At 45.7% G+C, this 14,359-nt stretch overlaps 87 non-coding genes across 87 annotated transcripts; all 87 read right to left on the bottom strand.

Moving 5' to 3' along the window:
* Window positions 1-86: 86 nt before the first annotated feature.
* On the bottom strand, window positions 87-168 carry TRNAS-AGA (transfer RNA serine (anticodon AGA)). The gene has a single exon. It is a non-coding gene; the product is annotated as a tRNA-Ser (tRNA).
* Window positions 169-242: 74 nt separating this feature from the next.
* On the bottom strand, window positions 243-324 carry TRNAS-UGA (transfer RNA serine (anticodon UGA)). The gene has a single exon. It is a non-coding gene; the product is annotated as a tRNA-Ser (tRNA).
* A 73-nt stretch (window positions 325-397) lies between these two features.
* TRNAS-CGA (transfer RNA serine (anticodon CGA)) lies at window positions 398-479 on the bottom strand. Its single transcript has one exon. It is a non-coding gene; the product is annotated as a tRNA-Ser (tRNA).
* A 73-nt stretch (window positions 480-552) lies between these two features.
* On the bottom strand, window positions 553-634 carry TRNAS-CGA (transfer RNA serine (anticodon CGA)). The gene has a single exon. It is a non-coding gene; the product is annotated as a tRNA-Ser (tRNA).
* A 75-nt stretch (window positions 635-709) lies between these two features.
* On the bottom strand, window positions 710-791 carry TRNAS-CGA (transfer RNA serine (anticodon CGA)). The gene has a single exon. It is a non-coding gene; the product is annotated as a tRNA-Ser (tRNA).
* Window positions 792-864: 73 nt separating this feature from the next.
* Window positions 865-946, bottom strand: TRNAS-CGA (transfer RNA serine (anticodon CGA)). Its single transcript has one exon. It is a non-coding gene; the product is annotated as a tRNA-Ser (tRNA).
* A 232-nt stretch (window positions 947-1,178) lies between these two features.
* On the bottom strand, window positions 1,179-1,260 carry TRNAS-AGA (transfer RNA serine (anticodon AGA)). Its single transcript has one exon. It is a non-coding gene; the product is annotated as a tRNA-Ser (tRNA).
* A 74-nt stretch (window positions 1,261-1,334) lies between these two features.
* Window positions 1,335-1,416, bottom strand: TRNAS-UGA (transfer RNA serine (anticodon UGA)). Its single transcript has one exon. It is a non-coding gene; the product is annotated as a tRNA-Ser (tRNA).
* A 72-nt stretch (window positions 1,417-1,488) lies between these two features.
* Window positions 1,489-1,570, bottom strand: TRNAS-CGA (transfer RNA serine (anticodon CGA)). Its single transcript has one exon. It is a non-coding gene; the product is annotated as a tRNA-Ser (tRNA).
* Window positions 1,571-1,645: 75 nt separating this feature from the next.
* TRNAS-CGA (transfer RNA serine (anticodon CGA)) lies at window positions 1,646-1,727 on the bottom strand. The gene has a single exon. It is a non-coding gene; the product is annotated as a tRNA-Ser (tRNA).
* Window positions 1,728-1,800: 73 nt separating this feature from the next.
* TRNAS-CGA (transfer RNA serine (anticodon CGA)) lies at window positions 1,801-1,882 on the bottom strand. Its single transcript has one exon. It is a non-coding gene; the product is annotated as a tRNA-Ser (tRNA).
* A 75-nt stretch (window positions 1,883-1,957) lies between these two features.
* TRNAS-AGA (transfer RNA serine (anticodon AGA)) lies at window positions 1,958-2,039 on the bottom strand. The gene has a single exon. It is a non-coding gene; the product is annotated as a tRNA-Ser (tRNA).
* A 74-nt stretch (window positions 2,040-2,113) lies between these two features.
* On the bottom strand, window positions 2,114-2,195 carry TRNAS-CGA (transfer RNA serine (anticodon CGA)). Its single transcript has one exon. It is a non-coding gene; the product is annotated as a tRNA-Ser (tRNA).
* A 75-nt stretch (window positions 2,196-2,270) lies between these two features.
* Window positions 2,271-2,352, bottom strand: TRNAS-CGA (transfer RNA serine (anticodon CGA)). Its single transcript has one exon. It is a non-coding gene; the product is annotated as a tRNA-Ser (tRNA).
* Window positions 2,353-2,427: 75 nt separating this feature from the next.
* On the bottom strand, window positions 2,428-2,509 carry TRNAS-AGA (transfer RNA serine (anticodon AGA)). The gene has a single exon. It is a non-coding gene; the product is annotated as a tRNA-Ser (tRNA).
* Window positions 2,510-2,583: 74 nt separating this feature from the next.
* Window positions 2,584-2,665, bottom strand: TRNAS-UGA (transfer RNA serine (anticodon UGA)). Its single transcript has one exon. It is a non-coding gene; the product is annotated as a tRNA-Ser (tRNA).
* Window positions 2,666-2,737: 72 nt separating this feature from the next.
* On the bottom strand, window positions 2,738-2,819 carry TRNAS-CGA (transfer RNA serine (anticodon CGA)). Its single transcript has one exon. It is a non-coding gene; the product is annotated as a tRNA-Ser (tRNA).
* Window positions 2,820-2,894: 75 nt separating this feature from the next.
* TRNAS-CGA (transfer RNA serine (anticodon CGA)) lies at window positions 2,895-2,976 on the bottom strand. The gene has a single exon. It is a non-coding gene; the product is annotated as a tRNA-Ser (tRNA).
* Window positions 2,977-3,049: 73 nt separating this feature from the next.
* TRNAS-CGA (transfer RNA serine (anticodon CGA)) lies at window positions 3,050-3,131 on the bottom strand. Its single transcript has one exon. It is a non-coding gene; the product is annotated as a tRNA-Ser (tRNA).
* A 75-nt stretch (window positions 3,132-3,206) lies between these two features.
* Window positions 3,207-3,288, bottom strand: TRNAS-AGA (transfer RNA serine (anticodon AGA)). The gene has a single exon. It is a non-coding gene; the product is annotated as a tRNA-Ser (tRNA).
* Window positions 3,289-3,362: 74 nt separating this feature from the next.
* TRNAS-UGA (transfer RNA serine (anticodon UGA)) lies at window positions 3,363-3,444 on the bottom strand. Its single transcript has one exon. It is a non-coding gene; the product is annotated as a tRNA-Ser (tRNA).
* A 73-nt stretch (window positions 3,445-3,517) lies between these two features.
* TRNAS-CGA (transfer RNA serine (anticodon CGA)) lies at window positions 3,518-3,599 on the bottom strand. The gene has a single exon. It is a non-coding gene; the product is annotated as a tRNA-Ser (tRNA).
* Window positions 3,600-3,672: 73 nt separating this feature from the next.
* On the bottom strand, window positions 3,673-3,754 carry TRNAS-CGA (transfer RNA serine (anticodon CGA)). Its single transcript has one exon. It is a non-coding gene; the product is annotated as a tRNA-Ser (tRNA).
* Window positions 3,755-3,827: 73 nt separating this feature from the next.
* On the bottom strand, window positions 3,828-3,909 carry TRNAS-CGA (transfer RNA serine (anticodon CGA)). Its single transcript has one exon. It is a non-coding gene; the product is annotated as a tRNA-Ser (tRNA).
* A 75-nt stretch (window positions 3,910-3,984) lies between these two features.
* Window positions 3,985-4,066, bottom strand: TRNAS-CGA (transfer RNA serine (anticodon CGA)). The gene has a single exon. It is a non-coding gene; the product is annotated as a tRNA-Ser (tRNA).
* A 230-nt stretch (window positions 4,067-4,296) lies between these two features.
* Window positions 4,297-4,378, bottom strand: TRNAS-AGA (transfer RNA serine (anticodon AGA)). The gene has a single exon. It is a non-coding gene; the product is annotated as a tRNA-Ser (tRNA).
* A 74-nt stretch (window positions 4,379-4,452) lies between these two features.
* TRNAS-UGA (transfer RNA serine (anticodon UGA)) lies at window positions 4,453-4,534 on the bottom strand. Its single transcript has one exon. It is a non-coding gene; the product is annotated as a tRNA-Ser (tRNA).
* Window positions 4,535-4,607: 73 nt separating this feature from the next.
* Window positions 4,608-4,689, bottom strand: TRNAS-CGA (transfer RNA serine (anticodon CGA)). Its single transcript has one exon. It is a non-coding gene; the product is annotated as a tRNA-Ser (tRNA).
* Window positions 4,690-4,764: 75 nt separating this feature from the next.
* TRNAS-CGA (transfer RNA serine (anticodon CGA)) lies at window positions 4,765-4,846 on the bottom strand. The gene has a single exon. It is a non-coding gene; the product is annotated as a tRNA-Ser (tRNA).
* Window positions 4,847-4,920: 74 nt separating this feature from the next.
* On the bottom strand, window positions 4,921-5,002 carry TRNAS-CGA (transfer RNA serine (anticodon CGA)). The gene has a single exon. It is a non-coding gene; the product is annotated as a tRNA-Ser (tRNA).
* Window positions 5,003-5,077: 75 nt separating this feature from the next.
* TRNAS-CGA (transfer RNA serine (anticodon CGA)) lies at window positions 5,078-5,159 on the bottom strand. Its single transcript has one exon. It is a non-coding gene; the product is annotated as a tRNA-Ser (tRNA).
* Window positions 5,160-5,231: 72 nt separating this feature from the next.
* TRNAS-AGA (transfer RNA serine (anticodon AGA)) lies at window positions 5,232-5,313 on the bottom strand. The gene has a single exon. It is a non-coding gene; the product is annotated as a tRNA-Ser (tRNA).
* A 74-nt stretch (window positions 5,314-5,387) lies between these two features.
* On the bottom strand, window positions 5,388-5,469 carry TRNAS-UGA (transfer RNA serine (anticodon UGA)). Its single transcript has one exon. It is a non-coding gene; the product is annotated as a tRNA-Ser (tRNA).
* Window positions 5,470-5,542: 73 nt separating this feature from the next.
* TRNAS-CGA (transfer RNA serine (anticodon CGA)) lies at window positions 5,543-5,624 on the bottom strand. The gene has a single exon. It is a non-coding gene; the product is annotated as a tRNA-Ser (tRNA).
* Window positions 5,625-5,697: 73 nt separating this feature from the next.
* Window positions 5,698-5,779, bottom strand: TRNAS-CGA (transfer RNA serine (anticodon CGA)). The gene has a single exon. It is a non-coding gene; the product is annotated as a tRNA-Ser (tRNA).
* A 75-nt stretch (window positions 5,780-5,854) lies between these two features.
* On the bottom strand, window positions 5,855-5,936 carry TRNAS-CGA (transfer RNA serine (anticodon CGA)). The gene has a single exon. It is a non-coding gene; the product is annotated as a tRNA-Ser (tRNA).
* Window positions 5,937-6,009: 73 nt separating this feature from the next.
* Window positions 6,010-6,091, bottom strand: TRNAS-CGA (transfer RNA serine (anticodon CGA)). The gene has a single exon. It is a non-coding gene; the product is annotated as a tRNA-Ser (tRNA).
* Window positions 6,092-6,166: 75 nt separating this feature from the next.
* On the bottom strand, window positions 6,167-6,248 carry TRNAS-UGA (transfer RNA serine (anticodon UGA)). Its single transcript has one exon. It is a non-coding gene; the product is annotated as a tRNA-Ser (tRNA).
* A 73-nt stretch (window positions 6,249-6,321) lies between these two features.
* Window positions 6,322-6,403, bottom strand: TRNAS-CGA (transfer RNA serine (anticodon CGA)). The gene has a single exon. It is a non-coding gene; the product is annotated as a tRNA-Ser (tRNA).
* A 73-nt stretch (window positions 6,404-6,476) lies between these two features.
* Window positions 6,477-6,558, bottom strand: TRNAS-CGA (transfer RNA serine (anticodon CGA)). Its single transcript has one exon. It is a non-coding gene; the product is annotated as a tRNA-Ser (tRNA).
* Window positions 6,559-6,633: 75 nt separating this feature from the next.
* Window positions 6,634-6,715, bottom strand: TRNAS-AGA (transfer RNA serine (anticodon AGA)). Its single transcript has one exon. It is a non-coding gene; the product is annotated as a tRNA-Ser (tRNA).
* Window positions 6,716-6,789: 74 nt separating this feature from the next.
* TRNAS-UGA (transfer RNA serine (anticodon UGA)) lies at window positions 6,790-6,871 on the bottom strand. Its single transcript has one exon. It is a non-coding gene; the product is annotated as a tRNA-Ser (tRNA).
* Window positions 6,872-7,103: 232 nt separating this feature from the next.
* TRNAS-AGA (transfer RNA serine (anticodon AGA)) lies at window positions 7,104-7,185 on the bottom strand. Its single transcript has one exon. It is a non-coding gene; the product is annotated as a tRNA-Ser (tRNA).
* A 74-nt stretch (window positions 7,186-7,259) lies between these two features.
* On the bottom strand, window positions 7,260-7,341 carry TRNAS-UGA (transfer RNA serine (anticodon UGA)). Its single transcript has one exon. It is a non-coding gene; the product is annotated as a tRNA-Ser (tRNA).
* A 73-nt stretch (window positions 7,342-7,414) lies between these two features.
* TRNAS-CGA (transfer RNA serine (anticodon CGA)) lies at window positions 7,415-7,496 on the bottom strand. Its single transcript has one exon. It is a non-coding gene; the product is annotated as a tRNA-Ser (tRNA).
* A 73-nt stretch (window positions 7,497-7,569) lies between these two features.
* TRNAS-CGA (transfer RNA serine (anticodon CGA)) lies at window positions 7,570-7,651 on the bottom strand. Its single transcript has one exon. It is a non-coding gene; the product is annotated as a tRNA-Ser (tRNA).
* Window positions 7,652-7,724: 73 nt separating this feature from the next.
* On the bottom strand, window positions 7,725-7,806 carry TRNAS-CGA (transfer RNA serine (anticodon CGA)). Its single transcript has one exon. It is a non-coding gene; the product is annotated as a tRNA-Ser (tRNA).
* A 75-nt stretch (window positions 7,807-7,881) lies between these two features.
* TRNAS-CGA (transfer RNA serine (anticodon CGA)) lies at window positions 7,882-7,963 on the bottom strand. Its single transcript has one exon. It is a non-coding gene; the product is annotated as a tRNA-Ser (tRNA).
* Window positions 7,964-8,036: 73 nt separating this feature from the next.
* On the bottom strand, window positions 8,037-8,118 carry TRNAS-AGA (transfer RNA serine (anticodon AGA)). The gene has a single exon. It is a non-coding gene; the product is annotated as a tRNA-Ser (tRNA).
* Window positions 8,119-8,193: 75 nt separating this feature from the next.
* On the bottom strand, window positions 8,194-8,275 carry TRNAS-AGA (transfer RNA serine (anticodon AGA)). Its single transcript has one exon. It is a non-coding gene; the product is annotated as a tRNA-Ser (tRNA).
* Window positions 8,276-8,349: 74 nt separating this feature from the next.
* Window positions 8,350-8,431, bottom strand: TRNAS-CGA (transfer RNA serine (anticodon CGA)). Its single transcript has one exon. It is a non-coding gene; the product is annotated as a tRNA-Ser (tRNA).
* Window positions 8,432-8,506: 75 nt separating this feature from the next.
* Window positions 8,507-8,588, bottom strand: TRNAS-CGA (transfer RNA serine (anticodon CGA)). Its single transcript has one exon. It is a non-coding gene; the product is annotated as a tRNA-Ser (tRNA).
* A 73-nt stretch (window positions 8,589-8,661) lies between these two features.
* Window positions 8,662-8,743, bottom strand: TRNAS-CGA (transfer RNA serine (anticodon CGA)). The gene has a single exon. It is a non-coding gene; the product is annotated as a tRNA-Ser (tRNA).
* Window positions 8,744-8,818: 75 nt separating this feature from the next.
* On the bottom strand, window positions 8,819-8,900 carry TRNAS-AGA (transfer RNA serine (anticodon AGA)). Its single transcript has one exon. It is a non-coding gene; the product is annotated as a tRNA-Ser (tRNA).
* Window positions 8,901-8,974: 74 nt separating this feature from the next.
* On the bottom strand, window positions 8,975-9,056 carry TRNAS-UGA (transfer RNA serine (anticodon UGA)). Its single transcript has one exon. It is a non-coding gene; the product is annotated as a tRNA-Ser (tRNA).
* A 74-nt stretch (window positions 9,057-9,130) lies between these two features.
* TRNAS-UGA (transfer RNA serine (anticodon UGA)) lies at window positions 9,131-9,212 on the bottom strand. The gene has a single exon. It is a non-coding gene; the product is annotated as a tRNA-Ser (tRNA).
* A 232-nt stretch (window positions 9,213-9,444) lies between these two features.
* TRNAS-AGA (transfer RNA serine (anticodon AGA)) lies at window positions 9,445-9,526 on the bottom strand. Its single transcript has one exon. It is a non-coding gene; the product is annotated as a tRNA-Ser (tRNA).
* Window positions 9,527-9,600: 74 nt separating this feature from the next.
* On the bottom strand, window positions 9,601-9,682 carry TRNAS-UGA (transfer RNA serine (anticodon UGA)). Its single transcript has one exon. It is a non-coding gene; the product is annotated as a tRNA-Ser (tRNA).
* A 73-nt stretch (window positions 9,683-9,755) lies between these two features.
* On the bottom strand, window positions 9,756-9,837 carry TRNAS-CGA (transfer RNA serine (anticodon CGA)). Its single transcript has one exon. It is a non-coding gene; the product is annotated as a tRNA-Ser (tRNA).
* A 73-nt stretch (window positions 9,838-9,910) lies between these two features.
* TRNAS-CGA (transfer RNA serine (anticodon CGA)) lies at window positions 9,911-9,992 on the bottom strand. The gene has a single exon. It is a non-coding gene; the product is annotated as a tRNA-Ser (tRNA).
* Window positions 9,993-10,065: 73 nt separating this feature from the next.
* Window positions 10,066-10,147, bottom strand: TRNAS-CGA (transfer RNA serine (anticodon CGA)). Its single transcript has one exon. It is a non-coding gene; the product is annotated as a tRNA-Ser (tRNA).
* A 75-nt stretch (window positions 10,148-10,222) lies between these two features.
* Window positions 10,223-10,304, bottom strand: TRNAS-CGA (transfer RNA serine (anticodon CGA)). Its single transcript has one exon. It is a non-coding gene; the product is annotated as a tRNA-Ser (tRNA).
* A 73-nt stretch (window positions 10,305-10,377) lies between these two features.
* TRNAS-AGA (transfer RNA serine (anticodon AGA)) lies at window positions 10,378-10,459 on the bottom strand. Its single transcript has one exon. It is a non-coding gene; the product is annotated as a tRNA-Ser (tRNA).
* Window positions 10,460-10,534: 75 nt separating this feature from the next.
* TRNAS-AGA (transfer RNA serine (anticodon AGA)) lies at window positions 10,535-10,616 on the bottom strand. Its single transcript has one exon. It is a non-coding gene; the product is annotated as a tRNA-Ser (tRNA).
* A 74-nt stretch (window positions 10,617-10,690) lies between these two features.
* Window positions 10,691-10,772, bottom strand: TRNAS-CGA (transfer RNA serine (anticodon CGA)). The gene has a single exon. It is a non-coding gene; the product is annotated as a tRNA-Ser (tRNA).
* Window positions 10,773-10,847: 75 nt separating this feature from the next.
* TRNAS-CGA (transfer RNA serine (anticodon CGA)) lies at window positions 10,848-10,929 on the bottom strand. The gene has a single exon. It is a non-coding gene; the product is annotated as a tRNA-Ser (tRNA).
* A 73-nt stretch (window positions 10,930-11,002) lies between these two features.
* TRNAS-CGA (transfer RNA serine (anticodon CGA)) lies at window positions 11,003-11,084 on the bottom strand. Its single transcript has one exon. It is a non-coding gene; the product is annotated as a tRNA-Ser (tRNA).
* A 75-nt stretch (window positions 11,085-11,159) lies between these two features.
* TRNAS-AGA (transfer RNA serine (anticodon AGA)) lies at window positions 11,160-11,241 on the bottom strand. The gene has a single exon. It is a non-coding gene; the product is annotated as a tRNA-Ser (tRNA).
* Window positions 11,242-11,315: 74 nt separating this feature from the next.
* TRNAS-UGA (transfer RNA serine (anticodon UGA)) lies at window positions 11,316-11,397 on the bottom strand. The gene has a single exon. It is a non-coding gene; the product is annotated as a tRNA-Ser (tRNA).
* Window positions 11,398-11,625: 228 nt separating this feature from the next.
* Window positions 11,626-11,707, bottom strand: TRNAS-CGA (transfer RNA serine (anticodon CGA)). Its single transcript has one exon. It is a non-coding gene; the product is annotated as a tRNA-Ser (tRNA).
* A 75-nt stretch (window positions 11,708-11,782) lies between these two features.
* On the bottom strand, window positions 11,783-11,864 carry TRNAS-AGA (transfer RNA serine (anticodon AGA)). Its single transcript has one exon. It is a non-coding gene; the product is annotated as a tRNA-Ser (tRNA).
* A 74-nt stretch (window positions 11,865-11,938) lies between these two features.
* Window positions 11,939-12,020, bottom strand: TRNAS-UGA (transfer RNA serine (anticodon UGA)). The gene has a single exon. It is a non-coding gene; the product is annotated as a tRNA-Ser (tRNA).
* Window positions 12,021-12,093: 73 nt separating this feature from the next.
* TRNAS-CGA (transfer RNA serine (anticodon CGA)) lies at window positions 12,094-12,175 on the bottom strand. The gene has a single exon. It is a non-coding gene; the product is annotated as a tRNA-Ser (tRNA).
* A 73-nt stretch (window positions 12,176-12,248) lies between these two features.
* On the bottom strand, window positions 12,249-12,330 carry TRNAS-CGA (transfer RNA serine (anticodon CGA)). The gene has a single exon. It is a non-coding gene; the product is annotated as a tRNA-Ser (tRNA).
* Window positions 12,331-12,405: 75 nt separating this feature from the next.
* Window positions 12,406-12,487, bottom strand: TRNAS-CGA (transfer RNA serine (anticodon CGA)). The gene has a single exon. It is a non-coding gene; the product is annotated as a tRNA-Ser (tRNA).
* Window positions 12,488-12,560: 73 nt separating this feature from the next.
* On the bottom strand, window positions 12,561-12,642 carry TRNAS-CGA (transfer RNA serine (anticodon CGA)). Its single transcript has one exon. It is a non-coding gene; the product is annotated as a tRNA-Ser (tRNA).
* A 75-nt stretch (window positions 12,643-12,717) lies between these two features.
* TRNAS-UGA (transfer RNA serine (anticodon UGA)) lies at window positions 12,718-12,799 on the bottom strand. The gene has a single exon. It is a non-coding gene; the product is annotated as a tRNA-Ser (tRNA).
* Window positions 12,800-12,872: 73 nt separating this feature from the next.
* On the bottom strand, window positions 12,873-12,954 carry TRNAS-CGA (transfer RNA serine (anticodon CGA)). The gene has a single exon. It is a non-coding gene; the product is annotated as a tRNA-Ser (tRNA).
* Window positions 12,955-13,027: 73 nt separating this feature from the next.
* TRNAS-CGA (transfer RNA serine (anticodon CGA)) lies at window positions 13,028-13,109 on the bottom strand. The gene has a single exon. It is a non-coding gene; the product is annotated as a tRNA-Ser (tRNA).
* A 75-nt stretch (window positions 13,110-13,184) lies between these two features.
* TRNAS-CGA (transfer RNA serine (anticodon CGA)) lies at window positions 13,185-13,266 on the bottom strand. The gene has a single exon. It is a non-coding gene; the product is annotated as a tRNA-Ser (tRNA).
* Window positions 13,267-13,341: 75 nt separating this feature from the next.
* Window positions 13,342-13,423, bottom strand: TRNAS-AGA (transfer RNA serine (anticodon AGA)). Its single transcript has one exon. It is a non-coding gene; the product is annotated as a tRNA-Ser (tRNA).
* A 74-nt stretch (window positions 13,424-13,497) lies between these two features.
* TRNAS-UGA (transfer RNA serine (anticodon UGA)) lies at window positions 13,498-13,579 on the bottom strand. The gene has a single exon. It is a non-coding gene; the product is annotated as a tRNA-Ser (tRNA).
* Window positions 13,580-13,652: 73 nt separating this feature from the next.
* Window positions 13,653-13,734, bottom strand: TRNAS-CGA (transfer RNA serine (anticodon CGA)). Its single transcript has one exon. It is a non-coding gene; the product is annotated as a tRNA-Ser (tRNA).
* A 73-nt stretch (window positions 13,735-13,807) lies between these two features.
* On the bottom strand, window positions 13,808-13,889 carry TRNAS-CGA (transfer RNA serine (anticodon CGA)). The gene has a single exon. It is a non-coding gene; the product is annotated as a tRNA-Ser (tRNA).
* Window positions 13,890-13,964: 75 nt separating this feature from the next.
* Window positions 13,965-14,046, bottom strand: TRNAS-AGA (transfer RNA serine (anticodon AGA)). Its single transcript has one exon. It is a non-coding gene; the product is annotated as a tRNA-Ser (tRNA).
* A 74-nt stretch (window positions 14,047-14,120) lies between these two features.
* On the bottom strand, window positions 14,121-14,202 carry TRNAS-CGA (transfer RNA serine (anticodon CGA)). Its single transcript has one exon. It is a non-coding gene; the product is annotated as a tRNA-Ser (tRNA).
* A 75-nt stretch (window positions 14,203-14,277) lies between these two features.
* TRNAS-CGA (transfer RNA serine (anticodon CGA)) lies at window positions 14,278-14,359 on the bottom strand. The gene has a single exon. It is a non-coding gene; the product is annotated as a tRNA-Ser (tRNA).

The following is a 14,359-nucleotide window of genomic DNA, read 5'->3' on the forward strand; positions in this document are numbered from 1 at the left end:
TCAACGACTGCTTCGATTAACTGAGACTACTCAGAAATCTGTAAAACCACCAAAGGTATTATTGAAATAAAAAATCTTTGCTCAATCGCAGTCGGCAGGATTCGAACCTGCGCGGGAATATCCCAACAGATTTCTAGTCTGTCGCCTTAACCTCTCGGCCACGACTGCTTCTGTTAAGCGAGTCCACTCAAAAAATTGTGGAACTACTAAAGCTATCATTGGAATAAGTATGTGTGTTCGAACGCAGTCGGCAGGATTCGAACCTGCGCGGGAGTATCCCAACAGATTTCAAGTCTGTCGCCTTAACCACTCGGCCACGACTGCTTCTGTTAACCGAGACCACAAAAAAATTGTGGAACTACTAAAGCTATCATTGAAATAAGTACGTGAATTCGAACGCAGTCGGCAGGATTCGAACCTGCGCGGAAATATCCCAACAGATTTCGAGTCTGTCGCCTTAACCACTCGGCCACGACTGCTTCTGTTAACCGAGACCACTAAAAAATTGTGGAACTACTAAAGCTATCATTGAAATAAGTACGTGAGTTCGAACGCAGTCGGCAGGATACGAACCTGCGCGGAAATTTCCCAACAGATTTCGAGTCTGTCGCCTTAACCACTCGGCCACGACTGCTGCTGTTAACTGAGACCACTCAAAAATCTGTGAAACTGCTAAAGGTATTATTGAAATAAAAAATCTTTGCTCAATCGCAATCGGCAGGATTCGAACCTGCGCGGGAATATCCCAACAGATTTCGAGTCTGTCGCCTTAACCACTCGGCCACGACTGCTTCTGTTAACGGAGACCACTCAAAAAGTGTGGAACTACTAAAGCTATCATTGGAATAAGTATGTGAGTTCGAACGCAGTCGGCAGGATTCGAACCTGCGCGGAAATATCCCAACAGATTTCGAGTCTGTCGCCTTAACCACTCGGCCACGACTGCTTCTGTTAACCGAGACCACTCAAAAATCTGTGAAACTGCTAAAGGTATTATTGAAATAAAAAATCTTTGCTCAATCGCAATCGGCAGGATTCGAACCTGCGCGGGAATATCCCAACAGATTTTGAGTCTGTCGCCTTAAGCACTCGTCCACGACTGCTTCGATTAACCGAGACTACTCAGAAATCTGTGAAACCACCAAAGGTATTATTGAAATAAAAAATCTTTGCTCATTCGCAGTCGGCAGGATTCGAACCTGCGCGGGAATATCCCAACAGATTTCTAGTCTGTCGCCTTAACCACTCGGCCACGACTGCTTCTGTTAACCGAGTCCACTCAAAAAATTGTGGAACTACTAAAGCTATCATTGGAATAAGTATGTGTGTTCGAACGCAGTCGGCAGGATTCGAACCTGCGCGGGAGTATCCCAACAGATTTCAAGTCTGTCGCCTTAACCACTCGGCCACGACTGCTTCTGTTAACCGAGACCACTAAAAATTGTGGAACTACTAAAGCTATCATTGAAATAAGTACGTGAGTTCGAACGCAGTCGGCACGATACGAACCTGCGCGGAAATATCCCAACAGATTTCGAGTCTGTCGCCTTAACCACTCGGCCACGACTGCTGCTGTTAACTGAGACCACTCAAAAATCTGTGAAACTGCTAAAGGTATTATTGAAATAAAAAATCTTTGCTCAATCGCAATCGGCAGGATTCGAACCTGCGCGGGAATATCCCAACAGATTTCGATTCTGTCGCCTTAACCACTCGGCCACGACTGCTTCTGTTAACGGAGACCACTCAAAAAGTGTGGAACTACTAAAGCTATCATTGGAATAAGTATATGAGTTCGAACGCAGTCGGCAGGAATCGAACCTGCGAGGGAATATCCCAACAGATTTCGAGTCTGTCGCCTTAAGCACTCGTCTACGACTGCTTCGATTAACCGAGACTACTCAGAAATCTGTGAAACCACCAAAGGTATTATTGAAATAAAAAATCTTTGCTCAGTCGCAGTCGGCAGGATTCGAACCTGCGCGGGAATATCCCAACAGATTTCTAGTCTGTCGCCTTAACCACTCGGCCACGACTGCTTCTGTTGACCGAGACCACTCAAAAAAGTGTGGAACTACTAAAGCTATTATTGGAATAAGAATGTTTGTTCGAACGCAGTCGGCAGGATACGAACCTGCGCGGAAATTTCCCAACAGATTTCGAGTCTGTCGCCTTAACCACTCGGCCACGACTGCTGCTGTTAACTGAGACCACTCAAAAATCTGTGAAACTGCTAAAGGTATTATTGAAATAAAAAATCTTTGCTCAATCGCAATCGGCAGGATTCGAACCTGCGCGGGAATATCCCAACAGATTTCGAGTCTGTCGCCTTAACCACTCGTCCACGACTGCTTCGATTAACTGAGACTACTCAGAAATCTGTAAAACCACCAAAGGTATTATTGAAATAAAAAATCTTTGCTCCATCGCAGTCGGCAGGATTCGAACCTGCGCGGGAATATCCCAACAGATTTCTAGTCTGTCGCCTTAACCACTCGGCCACGACTGCTTCTGTTAAGCGAGTCCACTCAAAAAATTGTGGAACTACTGAAGCTATCATTGGAATAAGTATATGTGTTCGAACGCAGTCGGCAGGATTCGAACCTGCGCGGGAGTATCCCAACAGATTTCAAGTCTGTCGCCTTAACCACTCGGCCACGACTGCTTCTGTTAACCGAGACCACTAAAAATTGTGGAACTACTAAAGCTATCATTGAAATAAGTACGTGAGTTCGAACGCAGTCGGCACGATACGAACCTGCGCGGAAATATCCCAACAGATTTCGAGTCTGTCGCCTTAACCACTCGGCCACGACTGCTGCTGTTAACTGAGACCACTCAAAAATCTGTGAAACTGCTAAAGGTATTATTGAAATAAAAAATCTTTGCTCAATCGCAATCGGCAGGATTCGAACCTGCGCGGGAATATCCCAACAGATTTCGAGTCTGTCGCCCTAACCACTCGGCCACGACTGCTTCTGTTAACGGAGACCACTCAAAAAGTGTGGAACTACTAAAGCTATCATTGGAATAAGTATGTTAGTTCGAACGCAGTCGGCAGGATTCGAACCTGCGCGGGAATATCGCTACAGATTTCGAGTCTGTCGCCTTAACCACTCGTCAACGACTGCTTCGATTAACTGAGACTACTCAGAAATCTGTAAAACCACCAAAGGTATTATTGAAATAAAAAATCTTTGCTCAATCGCAGTCGGCAGGATTCGAACCTGCGCGGGAATATCCCAACAGATTTCTAGTCTGTCGCCTTAACCACTCGGCCACGACTGCTTCTGTTAAGCGAGTCCACTCAAAAAATTGTGGAACTACTAAAGCTATCATTGGAATAAGTATGTGTGTTCGAACGCAGTCGGCAGGATTCGAACCTGCGCGGGAGTATCCCAACAGATTTCAAGTCTGTCGCCTTAACCACTCGGCCACGACTGCTTCTGTTAACCGAGACCACAAAAAAATTGTGGAACTACTAAAGCTATCATTGAAATAAGTACGTGAATTCGAACGCAGTCGGCAGGATTCGAACCTGCGCGGAAATATCCCAACAGATTTCGAGTCTGTCGCCTTAACCACTCGGCCACGACTGCTTCTGTTAACGGAGACCACTCAAAAAGTGTGGAACTACTAAAGCTATCATTGGAATAAGTATGTGAGTTCGAACGCAGTCGGCAGGATTCGAACCTGCGCGGAAATATCCCAACAGATTTCGAGTCTGTCGCCTTAACCACTCGGCCACGACTGCTTCTGTTAACCGAGACCACTAAAAAATTGTGGAACTACTAAAGCTATCATTGAAATAAGTACGTGAGTTCGAACGCAGTCGGCAGGATACGAACCTGCGCGGAAATTTCCCAACAGATTTCGAGTCTGTCGCCTTAACCACTCGGCCACGACTGCTGCTGTTAACTGAGACCACTCAAAAATCTGTGAAACTGCTAAAGGTATTATTGAAATAAAAAATCTTTGCTCAATCGCAATCGGCAGGATTCGAACCTGCGCGGTAATATCCCAACAGATTTCGAGTCTGTCGCCTTAACCACTCGGCCACGACTGCTTCTGTTAACGGAGACCACTCAAAAAGTGTGGAACTACTAAAGCTATCATTGGAATAAGTATGTGAGTTCGAACGCAGTCGCCAGGAATCGAACCTGCGAGGGAATATCCCAACAGATTTCGAGTCTGTCGCCTTAAGCACTCGTCTACGACTGCTTCGATTAACCGAGACTACTCAGAAATCTGTGAAACCACCAAAGGTATTATTGAAATAAAAAATCTTTGCTCAGTCGCAGTCGGCAGGATTCGAACCTGCGCGGGAATACCCCAACAGATTTCTAGTCTGTCGCCTTAACCACTCGGCCACGACTGCTTCTGTTGACCGAGACCACTCAAAAAAGTGTGGAACTACTAAAGCTATTATTGGAATAAGAATGTTTGTTCGAACGCAGTCGGCAGGATTCGAACCTGCGCGGGAATATCCCAACAGATTTCAAGTCTGTCGCCTTAACCACTCGGCCACGACTACTTCTGTTAACCGAGACCACTAAAAAATTGTGGAACTACTAAAGCTATCATTGGAATAAGTGTGTGAGTTCGAACGCAGTCGGCAGGATACGAACCTGCGCGGAAATATCCCAACAGATTTCGAGACTGTCGCCTTAACCACTCGGCCACGACTGCTGCTGTTAACTGAGACCACTCAAAAATCTGTGAAACTGCTAAAGGTATTATTGAAATAAAAAATCTTTGCTCAATCGCAATCGGCAGGATTCGAACCTGCGCGGGAATATCCCAACAGATTTCGAGTCTGTCGCCTTAACCACTCGGCCACGACTGCTTCTGTTAACGGAGACCACTCAAAAAAGTGTGGAACTACTAAAGCTATTATTGGAATAAGAATGTTTGTTCGAACGCAGTCGGCAGGATACGAACCTGCGCGGAAATTTCCCAACAGATTTCGAGTCTGTCGCCTTAACCACTCGGCCACGACTGCTGCTGTTAACTGAGACCACTCAAAAATCTGTGAAACTGCTAAAGGTATTATTGAAATAAAAAATCTTTGCTCAATCGCAATCGGCAGGATTCGAACCTGCGCGGGAATATCCCAACAGATTTCGAGTCTGTCGCCTTAACCACTCGTCCACGACTGCTTCGATTAACTGAGACTACTCAGAAATCTGTAAAACCACCAAAGGTATTATTGAAATAAATCTTTGCTCAATCGCAGTCGGCAGGATTCGAACCTGCGCGGGAATATCCCAACAGATTTCTAGTCTGTCGCCTTAACCACTCGGCCACGACTGCTTCTGTTAAGCGAGTCCACTCAAAAAATTGTGGAACTACTGAAGCTATCATTGGAATAAGTATATGTGTTCGAACGCAGTCGGCAGGATTCGAACCTGCGCGGGAGTATCCCAACAGATTTCAAGTCTGTCGCCTTAACCACTCGGCCACGACTGCTTCTGTTAACCGAGACCACAAAAAAATTGTGGAACTACTAGAGCTATCATTGAAATAAGTACGTGAATTCGAACGCAGTCGGCAGGATTCGAACCTGCGCGGAAATATCCCAACAGATTTCGAGTATGTCGCCTTAACCACTCGGCCACGACTGCTTCTGTTAACCGAGACCACTAAAAAATTGTGGAACTACTAAAGCTATCATTGAAATAAGTACGTGAGTTCGAACGCAGTCGGCAGGATACGAACCTGCGCGGAAATATCCCAACAGATTTCGAGTCTGTCGCCTTAACCACTCGGCCACGACTGCTGCTGTTAACTGAGACCACTCAAAAATCTGTGAAACTGCTAAAGGTATTATTGAAATAAAAAATCTTTGCTCAATCGCAATCGGCAGGATTCGAACCTGCGCGGGAATATCCCAACAGATTTCGAGTCTGTCGCCTTAACCACTCGGCCACGACTGCTTCTGTTAACGGAGACCACTCAAAAAGTGTGGAACTACTAAAGCTATCATTGGAATAAGTATGTTAGTTCGAACGCAGTCGGCAGGATTCGAACCTGCGCGGGAATATCGCTACAGATTTCGAGTCTGTCGCCTTAACCACTCGTCCACGACTGCTTCGATTAACCGAGACTACTCAGAAATCTGTAAAACCACCAAAGGTATTATTGAAATAAAAAATCTTTGCTCAATCGCAGTCGGCAGGATTCGAACCTGCGCGGGAATATCCCAACAGATTTCAAGTCTGTCGCCTTAACCACTCGGCCACGACTGCTTCTGTTAACCGAGACCACAAAAAAATTGTGGAACTACTAAAGCTATCATTGAAATAAGTACGTGAATTCGAACGCAGTCGGCAGGATTCGAACCTGCGCGGAAATATCCCAACAGATTTCGAGTCTGTCGCCTTAACCACTCGGCCACGACTGCTTCTGTTAACCGAGACCACTAAAAAATTTTGGAACTACTAATGCTATCATTGAAATAAGTACGTGAGTTCGAACGCAGTCGGCAGGAATCGAACCTGCGAGGGAATATCCCAACAGATTTCGAGTCTGTCGCCTTAAGCACTCGTCTACGACTGCTTCGATTAACCGAGACTACTCAGAAATCTGTGAAATCACCAAAGGTATTATTGAAATAAAAAATCTTTGCTCAATCGCAGTCGGCAGGATTCGAACCTGCGCGGGAATATCCCAACAGATTTCTAGTCTGTCGCCTTAACCACTCGGCCACGACTGCTTCTGTTAACCGAGACCACTCAAAAAAGTGTGGAACTACTAAAGCTATTATTGGAATAAGAATGTTTGTTCGAACGCAGTCGGCAGGATTCGAACCTGCGCGGGAATATCCCAACAGATTTCAAGTCTGTCGCCTTAACCACTCGGCCACGACTGCTTCTGTTAACCGAGACCACTCAAAAATCTGTGAAACTGCTAAAGGTATTATTGAAATAAAAAATCTTTGCTCAATCGCAATCGGCAGGATTCGAACCTGCGCGGGAATATCCCAACAGATTTTGAGTCTGTCGCCTTAAGCACTCGTCCACGACTGCTTTGATTAACCGAGACTACTCAGAAATCTGTGAAACCACCAAAGGTATTATTGAAATAAAAAATCTTTGCTCATTCGCAGTCGGCAGGATTCGAACCTGCGCGGGAATATCCCAACAGATTTCTAGTCTGTCGCCTTAACCACTCGGCCACGACTCCTTCTGTTAAGCGAGTCCACTCAAAAAATTGTGGAACTACTAAAGCTATCATTGGAATAAGTATGTGTGTTCGAACGCAGTCGGCAGGATTCGAACCTGCGCGGGAGTATCCCAACAGATTTCAAGTCTGTCGCCTTAACCACTCGGCCACGACTGCTTCTGTTAACCGAGACCACAAAAAAATTGTGGAACTACTAAAGCTATCATTGAAATAAGTACGTGAATTCGAACGCAGTCGGCAGGATTCGAACCTGCGCGGAAATATCCCAACAGATTTCGAGTCTGTCGCCTTAACCACTCGGCCACGACTGCTTCTATTAACCGAGACCACTAAAAAATTGTGGAACTACTAAAGCTATCATTGAAATAAGTACGTGAGTTCGAACGCAGTCGGCAGGATACGAACCTGCGCGGAAATTTCCCAACAGATTTCGAGTCTGTCGCCTTAACCACTCGGCCACGACTGCTTCTGTTAACCGAGACCACTAAAAAATTGTGGAACTACTAAAGCTATCATTGAAATAAGTACGTGAGTTCGAACGCAGTCGGCAGGATACGAACCTGCGCGGAAATTTCCCAACAGATTTCGAGTCTGTCGCCTTAACCACTCGGCCGCGACTGCTGCTGTTAACTGAGACCACTCCAAAATCTGTGAAACTGCTAAAGGTATTATTGAAATAAAAAATCTTTGCTTAATCGCAATCGGCAGGATTCGAACCTGCGCGGGAATATCCCAACAGATTTCGAGTCTGTCGCCTTAACCACTCGGCCACGACTGCTTCTGTTAACGGAGACCACTCAAAAAGTGTGGAACTACTAAAGCTATCATTGGAATAAGTATGTGAGTTCGAACGCAGTCGGCAGGAATCGAACCTGCGAGGGAATATCCCAACAGATTTCTAGTCTGTCGCCTTAAGCACTCGTCTACGACTGCTTCGATTAACCGAGACTACTCAGAAATCTGTGAAACCACCAAAGGTATTATTGAAATAAAAAATCTTTGCTCAGTCGCAGTCGGCAGGATACGAACCTGCGCGGGAATATCCCAACAGATTTCTAGTCTGTCGCCTTAACCACTCGGCCACGACTGCTTCTGTTGACCGAGACCACTCAAAAAAGTGTGGAACTACTAAAGCTATTATTGGAATAAGAAATTTTGTTCGAACGCAGTCGGCAGGATACGAACCTGCGCGGAAATTTCCCAACAGATTTCGAGTCTGCCGCCTTAACCACTCGGCCACGACTGCTGCTGTTAACTGAGACCACTCAAAAATCTGTGAAACTGCTAAAGGTATTATTGAAATAAAAAATCTTTGCTCAATCGCAATCGGCAGGATTCGAACCTGCGCGGGAATATCCCAACAGATTTCGAGTCTGTCGCCTTAACCACTCGGCCACGACTGCTTCTGTTAACGGAGACCACTCAAAAAGTGCGGAACTACTAAAGCTATCATTGGAATAAGTATGTGAGTTCGAACGCAGTCGGCAGGAATCGAACCTGCGAGGGAATATCCCAACAGATTTCGAGTCTGTCGCCTTAAGCACTCGTCTACGACTGCTTCGATTAACCGAGACTACTCAGAAATCTGTGAAACCACCAAAGGTATTATTGAAATAAAAAATCTTTGCTCAGTCGCAGTCGGCAGGATTCGAACCTGCGCGGGAATATCCCAACAGATTTCTAGTCTGTCGCCTTAACCACTCGGCCACGACTGCTTCTGTTGACCGAGACCACTCAAAAAAGTGTGGAACTACTAAAGCTATTATTGGAATAAGAATGTTTGTTCGAACGCAGTCGGCAGGATTCGAACCTGCGCGGGAATATCCCAACAGATTTCAAGTCTGTCGCCTTAACCACTCGGCCACGACTGCTTCTGTTAATCGAGACCACTCAAAAAAGTGTGGAACTACTAAAGCTATTATTGGAATAAGAATGTTTGTTCGAACGCAGTCGGCAGGATTCGAACCTGCGCGGGAATATCCCAACAGATTTCAAGTCTGTCGCCTTAACCACTCGGCCACGACTGCTTCTGTTAACCGAGACCACTCAAAAATCTGTGAAACTGCTAAAGGTATTATTGAAATAAAAAATCTTTGCTCAATCGCAATCGGCAGGATTCGAACCTGCGCGGGAATATCCCAACAGATTTTGAGTCTGTCGCCTTAAGCACTCGTCCACGACTGCTTTGATTAACCGAGACTACTCAGAAATCTGTGAAACCACCAAAGGTATTATTGAAATAAAAAATCTTTGCTCATTCGCAGTCGGCAGGATTCGAACCTGCGCGGGAATATCCCAACAGATTTCTAGTCTGTCGCCTTAACCACTCGGCCACGACTCCTTCTGTTAAGCGAGTCCACTCAAAAAATTGTGGAACTACTAAAGCTATCATTGGAATAAGTATGTGTGTTCGAACGCAGTCGGCAGGATTCGAACCTGCGCGGGAGTATCCCAACAGATTTCAAGTCTGTCGCCTTAACCACTCGGCCACGACTGCTTCTGTTAACCGAGACCACAAAAAAATTGTGGAACTACTAAAGCTATCATTGAAATAAGTACGTGAATTCGAACGCAGTCGGCAGGATTCGAACCTGCGCGGAAATATCCCAACAGATTTCGAGTCTGTCGCCTTAACCACTCGGCCACGACTGCTTCTATTAACCGAGACCACTAAAAAATTGTGGAACTACTAAAGCTATCATTGAAATAAGTACGTGAGTTCGAACGCAGTCGGCAGGATACGAACCTGCGCGGAAATTTCCCAACAGATTTCGAGTCTGTCGCCTTAACCACTCGGCCACGACTGCTTCTGTTAACCGAGACCACTAAAAAATTGTGGAACTACTAAAGCTATCATTGAAATAAGTACGTGAGTTCGAACGCAGTCGGCAGGATACGAACCTGCGCGGAAATTTCCCAACAGATTTCGAGTCTGTCGCCTTAACCACTCGGCCGCGACTGCTGCTGTTAACTGAGACCACTCCAAAATCTGTGAAACTGCTAAAGGTATTATTGAAATAAAAAATCTTTGCTTAATCGCAATCGGCAGGATTCGAACCTGCGCGGGAATATCCCAACAGATTTCGAGTCTGTCGCCTTAACCACTCGGCCACGACTGCTTCTGTTAACGGAGACCACTCAAAAAGTGTGGAACTACTAAAGCTATCATTGGAATAAGTATGTGAGTTCGAACGCAGTCGGCAGGAATCGAACCTGCGAGGGAATATCCCAACAGATTTCTAGTCTGTCGCCTTAAGCACTCGTCTACGACTGCTTCGATTAACCGAGACTACTCAGAAATCTGTGAAACCACCAAAGGTATTATTGAAATAAAAAATCTTTGCTCAGTCGCAGTCGGCAGGATACGAACCTGCGCGGGAATATCCCAACAGATTTCTAGTCTGTCGCCTTAACCACTCGGCCACGACTGCTTCTGTTGACCGAGACCACTCAAAAAAGTGTGGAACTACTAAAGCTATTATTGGAATAAGAAATTTTGTTCGAACGCAGTCGGCAGGATACGAACCTGCGCGGAAATTTCCCAACAGATTTCGAGTCTGTCGCCTTAACCACTCGGCCACGACTGCTGCTGTTAACTGAGACCACTCAAAAATCTGTGAAACTGCTAAAGGTATTATTGAAATAAAAAATCTTTGCTCAATCGCAATCGGCAGGATTCGAACCTGCGCGGGAATATCCCAACAGATTTCGAGTCTGTCGCCTTAACCACTCGGCCACGACTGCTTCTGTTAACGGAGACCACTCAAAAAGTGCGGAACTACTAAAGCTATCATTGGAATAAGTATGTGAGTTCGAACGCAGTCGGCAGGAATCGAACCTGCGAGGGAATATCCCAACAGATTTCGAGTCTGTCGCCTTAAGCACTCGTCTACGACTGCTTCGATTAACCGAGACTACTCAGAAATCTGTGAAACCACCAAAGGTATTATTGAAATAAAAAATCTTTGCTCAGTCGCAGTCGGCAGGATTCGAACCTGCGCGGGAATATCCCAACAGATTTCTAGTCTGTCGCCTTAACCACTCGGCCACGACTGCTTCTGTTGACCGAGACCACTCAAAAAAGTGTGGAACTACTAAAGCTATTATTGGAATAAGAATGTTTGTTCGAACGCAGTCGGCAGGATTCGAACCTGCGCGGGAATATCCCAACAGATTTCAAGTCTGTCGCCTTAACCACTCGGCCACGACTGCTTCTGTTAATCGAGACCACTAAAAAATTGTGGAACTACTAAAGCTATCATTGGAATAAGTGTGTGAGTTCGAACGCAATCGGCAAGATACGAACCTGCGCGGAAATATCCCAACAGATTTCGAGACTCGCCTTAACCACTCGGCCACGACTGCTGCTGTTAACTGAGACCACTCAAAAATCTGTGAAACTGCTAAAGGTATTATTGAAATAAAAAATCTTTGCTCAATCGCAATCGGCAGGATTCGAACCTGCGCGGAAATATCCCAACAGATTTCGAGTCTGTCGCCTTAACCACTCGTCCACGACTGCTTCGATTAACTGAGACTACTCAGAAATCTGTAAAACCACCAAAGGTATTATTGAAATAAAAAATCTTTGCTCAATCGCAGTCGGCAGGATTCGAACCTGCGCGGGAATATCCCAACAGATTTCTAGTCTGTCGCCTTAACCACTCGGCCACGACTGCTTCTGTTAAGCGAGTCCACTCAAAAAATTGTGGAACTACTGAAGCTATCATTGGAATAAGTATATGTATTCGAACGCAGTCGGCAGGATTCGAACCTGCGCGGGAGTATCCCAACAGATTTCAAGTCTGTCGCCTTAACCACTCGGCCACGACTGCTTCTGTTAACCGAGACCACAAAAAAATTGTGGAACTACTAAAGCTATCATTGAAATAAGTACGTGAATTCGAACGCAGTCGGCAGGATTCGAACCTGCGCGGAAATATCCCAACAGATTTCGAGTCTGTCGCCTTAACCACTCGGCCACGACTGCTTCTGTTAACCGAGACCACTAAAAAATTGTGGAACTACTAAAGCTATCATTGAAATAAGTACGTGAGTTCGAACGTAGTCGGCAGGATACGAACCTGCGCGGAAATATCCCAACAGATTTCGAGTCTGTCGCCTTAACCACTCGGCCACGACTGCTGCTGTTAACTGAGACCACTCAAAAATCTGTGAAACTGCTAAAGGTATTATTGAAATAAAAAATCTTTGCTCAATCGCAATCGGCAGGATTCGAACCTGCGCGGGAATATCCCAACAGATTTCGAGTCTGTCGCCTTAACCACTCGGCCACGACTGCTTCTGTTAACGGAGACCACTCAAAAAGTGTGGAACTACTAAAGCTATCATTGGAATAAGTATGTTAGTTCGAACGCAGTCGGCAGGATTCCAACCTGCGCGGGAATATCGCTACAGATTTCGAGTCTGTCGCCTTAACCACTCGTCCACGACTGCTTCGATTAACCGAGACTACTCAGAAATCTGTAAAACCACCAAAGGTATTATTGAAATAAAAAATCTTTGCTCAATCGCAGTCGGCAGGATTCGAACCTGCGCGGGAATATCCCAACAGATTTCAAGTCTGTCGCCTTAACCACTCGGCCACGACTGCTTCTGTTAAACGAGACCACAAAAAAATTGTGGAACTACTAAAGCTATCATTGAAATAAGTACGTGAATTCGAACGCAGTCGGCAGGATTCGAACCTGCGCGGAAATATCCCAACAGATTTCGAGTCTGTCGCCTTAACCACTCGGCCACGACTGCTTCTGTTAACCGAGACCACTAAAAAATTTTGGAACTACTAATGCTATCATTGAAATAAGTACGTGAGTTCGAACGCAGTCGGCAGGATACGAACCTGCGCGGAAATATCCCAACAGATTTCGAGTCTGTCGCCTTAACCACTCGGCCACGACTGCTGCCGTTAACTGAGACCACTCAAAAATCTGTGAAACTGCTAAAGGTATTATTGAAATAAAAAACCTTTGCTCAATCGCAATCGGCAGGATTCGAACCTGCGCGGGAATATCCCAACAGATTTCGAGTCTGTCGCCTTAAGCACTCGTCCACGACTGCTTCGATTAACCGAGACTACTCAGAAATCTGTAAAACCACCAAAGGTATTATTGAAATAAAAAATCTTTGCTCAATCGCAGTCGGCAGGATTCGAACCTGCGCGGGAATATCCCAACAGATTTCTAGTCTGTCGCCTTAACCACTCGGCCCCGACTGCTTCTGTTAAGTGAGTCCACTCAAAAAATTGTGGAACTACTAAAGCTATCATTGGAATAAGTATGTGTGTTCGAACGCAGTCGGCAGGATTCGAACCTGCGCGGGAGTATCTCAACAGATTTCAAGTCTGTCGCCTTAACCACTCGGCCACTACTGCTTCTGATAACCGAGACCACTAAAAAATTGTGGAACTACTAAAGCTATCATTGAAATAAGTACGTGAATTCGAACGCAGTCGGCAGGATTCGAACCTGCGCGGGAATATCCCAACAGATTTCGAGTCTGTCGCCTTAACCACTCGGCCACGACTGCTTCTGTTAACCAAGACCACTCAAAAAGTGTGGAACTACTAAAGCTATCATTGGAATAAGTATGTGAGTTCGAACGCAGTCGGCAGGAATCGAACCTGCGAGGGAATATCCCAACAGATTTCGAGTCTGTCGCCTTAAGCACTCGTCTACGACTGCTTCGATTAACCGAGACTACTCAGAAATCTGTGAAACCACCAAAGGTATTATTGAAATAAAAAATCTTTGCTCAGTCGCAGTCGGCAGGATTCGAACCTGCGCGGGAATATCCCAACAGATTTCTAGTCTGTCGCCTTAACCACTCGGCCACGACTGCTTCTGTTGACCGAGACCACTCAAAAAAGTGTGGAACTACTAAAGCTATTATTGGAATAAGAATGTTTGTTCGAACGCAGTCGGCAGGATTCGAACCTGCGCGGAAATATCCCAACAGATTTCGAGTCTGTCGCCTTAACCACTCGGCCACGACTGCTGCCGTTAACTGAGACCACTCAAAAATCTGTGAAACTGCTAAAGGTATTATTGAAATAAAAAACCTTTGCTCAATCGCAATCGGCAGGATTCGAACCTGCGCGGGAATATCCCAACAGATTTCGAGTCTGTCGCCTTAAGCACTCGTCCACGACTGC

The sequence above is a fragment of the Phalangium opilio genome, unplaced genomic scaffold, assembly GCF_054372755.1.
Source record: "Phalangium opilio isolate 3A_F unplaced genomic scaffold, DU_Popi_V2 ptg000105l_1, whole genome shotgun sequence".
Classification (NCBI taxonomy): Eukaryota; Metazoa; Arthropoda; class Arachnida; order Opiliones; family Phalangiidae; genus Phalangium; species Phalangium opilio.